Source organism: Furipterus horrens, unplaced genomic scaffold, assembly GCF_987537825.1.
Source record: "Furipterus horrens unplaced genomic scaffold, mFurHor1.1.pri manual_scaffold_1, whole genome shotgun sequence".
In the NCBI taxonomy this organism is placed as follows: Eukaryota; Metazoa; Chordata; class Mammalia; order Chiroptera; family Furipteridae; genus Furipterus; species Furipterus horrens.
In genome coordinates, this window is record NW_028327171.1 from 61,665,027 (window position 1) to 61,675,170 (window position 10,144).

Consider the following 10,144-nt stretch of genomic DNA (forward strand, 5'->3'; position numbering starts at 1 on the left):
TGTCTGTTTTTCCTTACTTTTGGTCCCCACCCCTAGGCCTAAAATTTCCATTTCCCATCCTCAGCTGATTCCCGTGGCTGACTCCAGCTGTGTTCTCAACCTAACGGACCCAGCAGAGGGGCACTCCACACTCGCTTACTTGCACACAGACCGAGATGCTTCGTTTGTCTCCGGCCGCTTCCCTCACAGGACAATGGACCCAGCGGAGGTGCACTCCGGCCGTTCCCTCACGGGAGAACGGACCCAGCGGAGGTGCACTCCGGCCATTTCCTCACAGGACAACGGACCCAGCGGAGGTGCACTCCGGCCATTCCCTCACAGGAGAACGGACCCAGCGGAGGTGCACTCCGGCCGTTTCCTTCACGGGACAACGGACCCAGCGGAGGTGCATTCCGGCCGTTCCCTAATGGGAGAACGGACCCAGCGGAAGAGCACTCCGGCCGTTTCCCTCACGGGAGGACGGACCCAGCGGAGATGCACTCCGGCCGTTTCCCTCACGGGACAACGGACCCAGCGGAGGTGCACTCCGGCCGTCTCCCTCACGGGACAGCGGACCCAGCGGAGAGGCACTCCACACTCGTACCAGCCACACGCACAACTCATACCAGCCACACGCACAACTCGTATCAGCCACACGCACAATCAGCTTCCCGAGGATGCCCAACCACCAAGGCAGTACTTAAGTCCAATTTTCCTACCTTGGCCCGTGCACGAGGTTGCCTGGTTGCCGCGGTGTTTGCTTTTGTTTCCCCCTGCGTCGATCCACTGCTGTCCCAACAAGAAGTCTCGGGTCGTTTCCGGACACTGAGGCGGGTGGGCCCTGGGTCAAGCGGGCCACCCAAAAGCGGGTAGGACGCGTCTCCCCACCTTGGCCCAGAGCCCTTCCCACACACAGGCGGAGGATCCCGGACGAGCCCCCAAATTGTGAGAAACGCTCACAATAAAAACTGGGACACAGGACTTGAGCAGTAAAACGAGGCCTTTATTCACGAGTCTGCAGAGCCGGGCGCACCCTCATAGCCAGGAGAATGTGCGCACCAAGTAGACAAAGGAAGCTGGTTTTATAGTCTTAGCTTCCCCACCCTGAAATTGCCACCCTAAAGTGATCATCTTTTCCACCCTGAAATTGCCACCCTAAAGTGATTATCTTTTCCACCCTGAAATTGCCACCCTAAAGTGATTATCTTCCTTGCCCTAAAGTGAGAGGATTATCTTCCCCGCCCTAACGCAATTAGCTCCCCCTCCCCTCTCCTTCTTCCCCGTTTCTCCATTACTGGTTACTCCGGAGTTACAATCTAACACGGTTATCTAAATGCCCCTTCTGTGGTTTGTAGATACGCCAGTGCTGTCAGCTCCCTTCTCAGAGACCCTCTAATTACATTTGCCCTTTGTTACTAATGACTTTTCACTGGTTTGAGAGTCACCATGTCCTTGTTTCTAACAGGACCAGGCAGGAAGTTGCATTCCTCAGCCTCACCACGCACAGCTTTCTCGGTGAAGGCTTCCAAGTTGAGGAAGAAAGTAGGGACAGCAGGGTTTGTGTGTGGGTGAGGGGGAACTGAAAAGGCACCCCGACTGGGGTGGGGAACTCCAATTTTCCTCTCCTTGTTTGTCCCCTATACCTGCGACAAGAACACAAAGCTTCTAAGTATGTGTAGTACCTCCCAGAGAGACAAGATAATGAGTATTTTTCTGAACTCATCCATGAAGTTAACATATAATACATTCTTAATTGCATTTAGGAGCATTTATTTAGCTGAGTGTAACTAGTAATTTCAGAAAATGCCCAATAATACTGATACTATAGCACACTGGGAGCACTTTGCTCCAAAAACTCTGAGCATTTCCTCAGTTTGGCTTCGAGGACAATGCTGACACTTTGTTCCAGAAGCAAATCCCCTTAATTTCTGTGGACTCTGTGTCCAACCTTCATTGCTCTTTGCTTTTCTAAGGCTAGGACCTGGTGATTTAACTTCTTTCATCTTCAGATTGTTACAGAGTGGGGGTCTCCAAAAATCCCCAGAGCCTGTGGGTTGGGTGATGGGGAAAAGGGAACAGCTTTTATGATGCCTTTGCATGACTATGGCTAGTAGCTTAGTTTCTCAGTTATGCAAATGGATTTGGTTCTTCCAAGGCCCCAAGAAGATGGGAGAGGTTTTGACCATGCAATGGTGAAGAAAGAGCACACAGAGCCTGCGTAAGATTCGGTGAATGGTCAGAACTGGTTACCATGCCCACTGCGTCACAGGACACAGTCAGGGATTTAAAAATAGGCAACAGACATTTTAGGGGGAGAACACCATGCAGCTTTGAAGGAAAGGGAGAACTCCATGCAGTTTACATGAAGACTGGGAACTCCACGCGGTTATGCATTAAGAGCTGGAGGGCACCACAACACAGGCGAAGCCTCCCCAATCAGGATCAAATGATTGGGAGCTGCCAGTAAAGCTGAACTGTCTGGGAAGTAGGAAGACTGTATCTCTGACTTCTCTAAAACTAGCCTGGTTTGGTATGGGGAGGCAGAACTATGTGTTTGTGGGTGTTTTAAAGAAAATAAAATGTAATGGCAGAAATCCGCAAATAATCTAAATCTATATAACCATTAAATAAACAATTATTTTTCTTTTCACTAAACTCTGGTATTGAGAGTTATGCTTCTGGCGGCGGGCAATCGGGCGCCTAATAATTGAACAGCACATGGGTTCTGTTTCAATTGGAGCAGCCCGGGGGTTCTGTTACAAGGTCACTTCAGCCACCCACCAATGTAATTTCTAAAAGCCCTGGGTAGGAACTTGAGAAGAAGGTGTGAATCACTTCATCTCACAGCAAACCCCTCTCCCTTCCTCATTCACAAAGCCTGGAGCCAGGAAGGAACCTAGACGTGGATTTTACCTTCCTCAGGACTTCCCAGCCAGCTCATAGCAGTCATGCGACAAGCCTCTCCTGATCTCCCTAGAGGTGGAAATGCTGTACCTCACACTGCAAGGACAAGGTGTGAGGCTCTCCATCCACACAGCAGGACACCAAAGCTGAGCAAGATTAGAGAAGTGAGTCAGAAATGCTCAGCAGAAAATGTAAAACCATATGTAAACCATGATCCCATGTCAAGGTCCTCCTGGGAAAGTATCAAGACTTGGAGCCCTGCACAGGCCAGGTGAAGGAACAAAGCCTGTAAGACCTGACTGGAAAAACCAGGAAAGCTGGGTGCATATATGCTTCGATGCTATAGCCAGTCGGCCCCAGTGGGAATTGGGCCATGAGAAAATGCTTTTTGTCCTTTGGAACTTGTCCTGTTCTTTTACCTCGCTTGATCGCTTGATTGTACCAGCACCAGAGGTTTTAACTTTAACTCAGAATGAATTCACCCTCCCTATTTTATGGCCACCTGAAGTCTGTGTTCAACACACCCTGACCTGAGGGAGATCTCAGCGTTCCTTCAGTTGTTATCCCTGAACGATATCTGTTTTCTGTAATCAGCACTGCTTAACATTGGTTGATGAGCTTTCTGTGCATGCTATATGCCCTTAAGCTTCCCGCACTCAATAGAAGACCTTGGAGGAAGGCAATCGAGGCATTTGTCTCTCAGACATTTGCCAGCCTTCTCTCCCCTAGCACAAGCTGCCTGGGAAGTCTTCATTTCATCTGCGACACCAGGGGATCTCTGCGGGTCGAGGGTCCCCAACAGTCCCAAATGAACTAAATTAAAAGTCTTTGCAGCAGGTTCCAAACCTTTTTGATTATGTCCCCTTAATACATGTCTATATCCATTCATATATATACATCATAAAGCATACACATATACACATGAAAGGATTGATAAAGAATGAGTTTGTCACCCTCAATGAAAGTTCTGCTCTTCTTTCCCCTGTGCTCCAACTCCTCATCTCCGGTTACCTCCTGAAGTGCTTGCCTGTATCCCACTTGGAGACTCCTGTTTGGAATTAGGACTATCTGGGTTTTGCCACTTCATCAGCCATATAACCCTGGGGAAGTTATGTAACTCTTTGAATCTTACATTGCTCACCTGTAAAATGCAGGAATAATAGGACCTACTCACATGCTTGTTGTGAGAATTAAATGAGACATTACAAATAAAGCATTTAGCACAGGTCTGATCCCATGGAACATGTTCAATACTTGTCAGTAATGATTACTCAGTGACTTGAGGCTCCCAGTTTAGAAAAAAATCAAACCCTTGGAAATAAGGAAATAGGACAGATGACTGTGTGACTTCCAATATCATATTGGAGAACAGTCCAATAGGCCTGCCTAAAGGTCATGTGACACTGTAGAAAAGAAACTTTGGCCCACAACAGACTTTTTTTTTTTTTTTTTAACTACTCACTTGACATGCAGAGAGACGAGAGAAGAGAAGGAGAGTGAGAGGGAGAGAAACATTGATGGGAGAGAGAAACATCAATTGGTTGCATTTCATATGTACCCTGACTGGGGACTGAATCCACAACCCAGGCATGTGCTCTGATTAGGAATTGAACCTGTGGGGACATTTTGGCTTATAGGACGATGACCCAACCAACTGAGGAGCCAGGGACACACAGACTATTTATTAGGACTCAGTTTCCTTAAAGTCTGATATTAACTAAGTTGCATATGACAATTATCTTAAAAAATGCAAATCATTTTTGTCCTGTGGAATGGATATCCATAGAGGTTATATGGTTGTATTGTCTTTCTTTGGCATTTAATTTAACAATTTGATTCCAGCATCCTATCTTTTACTGATCATGTATACATTAATATCATGTATTGTCCTTTGAACCAGCTTTACCATCCTGCTGGTTCCTTCATTAATTAGTTAAATAAATATTTGACACATACATATATACTATATCATTGGTAGGAGAGTCATGTTTTAGCTTTTTGAAAATTATGCTTAGACACCAATTAATTCATCTTTCTGGTTTAGTTGCAAGACATGGGTTCTTTTGACTGCAACCAAAATAATATTAACTAAAAGAGCTATATTTGTATTCTCATAATTTTATTGTCACTTTTATTCTAATTTCCCCATAAAGCTCTTGGCTACCAGGTACCTCAACCTAACCTGAAATATTCTCAAGAAAAACAATTCCAAAATTTACTTGTATATTAAATTCTTACCTTCCTTTTAAGGCAGCTAGTGTTTTATTTTCCATCTATTTAATTCAGAAAATAATTACTAAAAAATATTAACTGTGATTGCTTTTAAGTAGTGAAAATTTGGATGATTTTCCCCCCATTTTCTTTTTTACTGATGTTTATACTTCCTATATCCGTGATGTGCTATATCATAATGGAAAGAGAAAAAAACCTCCTGACTTTTAAAAGAGTGAGTACCTACTATGTTCAGAGCACTGGGTAGAACTCAGCAGGGAACATAATGTTCAGCAGCTCTCTGCTCCTGCCTTTGATACAAAGCAGAAAGGTATAAGCACAGCTATGAAACAAGACTGAATACAAGTACAGATTGAGGAAAAACATATTGTGCTTATGGGGAAAAGGCTGGGGAGGGTGGAGTATGAAAGGACCATGTTGGAGGACTAGCATTTGACAACCTCATTAATAACTAATAGTTAAGTATTTAATATACATTTGGTACATGACAAGCAATCCTTTGTGCATCTCATTGAACTCTTCATTTTATACCATCTTAAACATTTTTAAGTGCATAATTCAGTAGTGCCAAGTATATTCACATTGTTGAAAAGCAGATTTCCAAGAACTTTCCATCTTGCAGATCTGAAGCTCTATAACCATTAAATAACAACAACTCCCCACCCCCCAGGAATCACCATTTTACTTTGTTTATATGAATCTGACTATTTTAGATATCTAATATAAGTGTAATGATATAATATTTGCATTTTTGTGATTCTTATTTCACTTAGCATAAATGTCCTCAAGATTTATTCATTTTGTAGCATGTGACAAGATTTCCCTCTATTTTAAGTCTGAATAGTATTACATTGTATGTGGAATATTATATCTATATTCTATATATATCACATTTTTATGCATTTATTTGTCAGTGGACTTTGGCTTGTTTCCAATGATTGGCTATTGTGAATGATGCTGTTATAATCATGGGTGTGCAAGCATCTCTCAGGATGCTGCTTTCAATTTCTTTGGATATGTACCTAGAAGTAGGACTACTAGATTGTATAGTAGTTCAATTTAATTTTTCAGAAAACTCCATACTTTTGCACAGTGGTTGCACCATTTGACAATCTTACCACTAGTGCACAAGGGTTCCAATTTCTCTACATCCTAATTAACACTTATTTCATTCATTTGTTTGTTTGTTTGTTCCTTTCTTCCTTCTTCCTTCCTTCCTTCCTTCCTTCTAGCAGCCATCCTTGTGGGTGTGAAGTGATATCTCATTGTGGTTGTGATTTGAATGTCTCTGATGAGTAGTGATGTTAAGCATCTTTCCATATGCTTGTTGACCATTTGTATATCATCCTTGGAGAAATGTCTATTTATTCTTTGTGCATTTTGAATCAGGTTATCTAATGTTTTGTTATTGAGCTTTATGAGTTTTTATATATTCTGGACATTAACCCCTTATCAGGTATATTACTTGCAAATATTTTCTCCCATTCTGTAGGTTACCTTTTTGCTGTTGATTGTGTCCTTTAACACACAAAAGTTGTAAAATTTGACATAGTCTCATGTGTCTGTTTTTGTTTTTATTGCTTGTACATTTTATATATCCAATAAATTATTGCCAACCCACTGTCATGAAGATTTCCCCCTATGTTTTTTTTTTCTCAGAGTTGTATAGTTTTTGGTCTTAAAAATTGGCTTATAATTCATTTAGAATTAATTTTTGTAAATGGTATTAAATAAGAATCCAACTTCATTCTTTTGCATGTGAATATCCAGTCTTCTTAGTACCATTTGTTGAAGAGCCTGTCCTTTCCCCATTGGGAAAAGGATACCTCTTGGTACTCTTGTTGAAGGTCATTTGACGATATATGCAATTGTTTATTTCTGAGCTCTCTAATATGCCATTAGTATACTTGTATGTCATTATACCAGTACCAGACTGTTTTGATTAATGTAGCTCATAATAAGTTTTGAAATAAAAAAACGTGAGTCCCTCAAATTTTTTCTTTTTTTTCAAAATTGTTTTAGCTATTTGAGGTCCCTTTAGATTTTAGGATTTATGGATTTTAGGATAAATTTACCTGTTTCTGCAAAATATACCATTGAAATTTTGATAGATATTGTGTTGAATCTGTAGGTTGATTTGGGTAGCATGGACATCTTAACAATATTAAGTCTTTTAATACATGAATGTGTGATATATTTCATTTTGTTTGTGTCGTTAAGTTTTTCAAAAATATTTTGTAGTTTTCAGTGTACAAGTCTTTCACCTCAGTTAGGTTTATTCCTAAATATTTCATTCTTTTGATATTATTGTAAGTGGAATTGGTTTCTTATTTCCTTTTTAGGTTGTTCACCATTAGTGTACAGAAACACACCTGATTTTTTTAAAAGATATTATTTATTTATTTTTAGAGAAATGAGAAGGGAGGGAGAAAAACATCAATCAGCCACATCTTGTATGCACCCAGAACTGGACATAACCCACAACCCAGACATGTGCCCTGACCAGGAATCAAGCCAGTGATCCCTCGCTTTGTGGGACCATGCCCAACCAACTTAGCCACACAGCTCAGGGCCACAACTGATTTTTGTGTGTTGACTTCGTATCTGGCAACTCTGACAAAGTTGTTTATTAGTTCTAACAGTTTTATTGTGGAATATTTATGATTTTTTACATATAAGATTATGTTATCTGTGAAAAGATCATTTTATTTCTTCTTAATTTAGATGACTTTTATTTCTTTTTCTCACCTTATTGCACTGACTTTAATACTCTTCATTTTATGGCTTAGGAAATTGAGAAATTAGAAAGTGTCTTACTACTGATGATATTTAAAACCTTCATTTCCCAAGACTCTTGTTTATTGTGTTTTAGGCACACACTTAATATCAGTGGAATCAACAAGAAAGCTGTCTTTTCCCCAATGTGGTTCAGAGCCCTACCGAAGTCTTTAGAACTTAAGCCAAGAAAATAGTCAAGTCCCAGGGAGAACCAAGTTTGTTCTTGTTGAAAAATCATTTTCTGAGACCTTATCTTGTTTTCTTATGTCCTTTCTAGAAAAGCTTCCCTTTTAAAATCACTAAAATGATACTCTTCCATATTTCTGCACATACACCCTTCACCAATTTGTAGTATTTAAAAATCAAGTCTTAAATATTTCATAACTGTAATAATGCCAAGCATGATGCTAAGAATTTTTATGCATTATCTAACAGTATACTCATTGCAATCATGTGTAAAATATGTAACATTATACAGCACTGTATGCTGTCATTATTTTACAGAAAAGAAAACTGAGGCATAAGGAATTTTTATATCTCACAAACTCTGAGTTTGTGAGGGGTGGATGGTACCAAAGTTGAACCCAGGCCACCCAGGGCTTGATTTCCTACTCACCAGCACAGCATCATATCTAGCCTCAGCCTTGCTCCTTTATTGTAAGTAATCCTAAAAACAGATTCCCAGGAGGCATTATCAAGAATGTGGCTGTGATTGCTTAAGTTGCTGGGCTTTCCTTCTATCTGGTTCTTGAAAGGCAAATTCAGACATCTGGAAGTCAATTGGTTTTGAAACAAGAACAAACTTCTTGATATCCATATGGAGATTTGCTATCCTGCCTACACTTTAACTTAACCTTATTGATAGATTTCTTGCCAAGTTTAGTTTCATCTACTATGCATGTTCCTTTTGGTAGGTGGAAGGAAAAACCTTGTGCAAATTATCCTCTAAATAAAGCGATATATAAGCCAGGCTCATAAATTTTCTAAAATTTATTTTTCAAGCTCTTCTGTACATTTTTGAGGAAAATGTTTATTTAATAAAAGGAAAAGTGATATCTTAAAATAGGGATATTTTAGTAGTAAACCAGGAGTGGATCTTTTTTCTCTTTCATTCATCATTGTCAGCTGAAGACATTCCCAGCTAGCAGCTAAGTGTGAAATTTATGGCATCAGGATGGTTGAGCCACGTCACTGTTTTTTCCTGAGCCAAAAGAAATCCCACCCTTTCTGGATTCTAAAATGTGACACCAAGTGAGTGTATTACAATAGGTGGGCCGAAGACTTATTGTAGGACTTCAAGTCAGGATCAGGGTTCCCTGGAAGTGATGAGGGAAATGCGTACTCTGTGAGGGGGTTTCATCTTGGAGTGAAAATATATATCTCAAGGAAGGGAAAGTGCTTTCATTTGATCTTTTATGACATTACCTAAGACAGCCAGACAATGCAGTTTTCTGAAAAACTCCTGGCTTTCAATGATCTGGGGGGAAATATTGAGAAAAGAAATTTGGGTTAGTGGTACTCATAAATGACTGCTTAATAACTAACTGTCCTGTCTAAACCAAACTGGAGTTGAGAGGAAGGAGAGTGGTTTCCAAAACAATTCACAGCTTAGTGGTTGCTCTATATAGCCTGGAGCACTAGAACTTTCTGTCTGACTAGGAAAAATAATGACCCAGCTGATCAGTTCCATATGTGGGCTTGTTCAGAGAATTTCTGATGGAATCTGTGATTGCAATTGTGTCAGACCCCATGCTCCCTTGTATAACAAATATTTGAACATGATTTTTTATTATCCTGAAATGAAACATCCATATTATACATTAAAAATAAATATAACATCCTGTTATAAAAGGAAAACTAAAAGGAATTTTCAATAAGATATGTACCTCAATTTGCAAATACCCAGAAAAGACTACTGTTAAAAGGTAATTTAAAAAACAGGTAAAATCACTACTTTTATCCAGATATAAAAATGAACAGATGTATATATTTTAATTAACTCATAAGTTGAGGAACTAGGCAAATATTATAACCTACTCAAGAGAGAAACCAAACAATAGACAAATTTATAGATCAGGAATATTGAAATGATGTACAAATATAATCAAAACTAGTTTCTTCAACAGTGGGGAAGAGAGGTTGATTAAAGCTCTACCAGACAGCACAGAATTTGGATGTCTGCAGACAAAATTATTTTGTACTGTTACCAGTTAGCTACATTTTAAAATATAGCTAGTTGTAAAATAGCTCA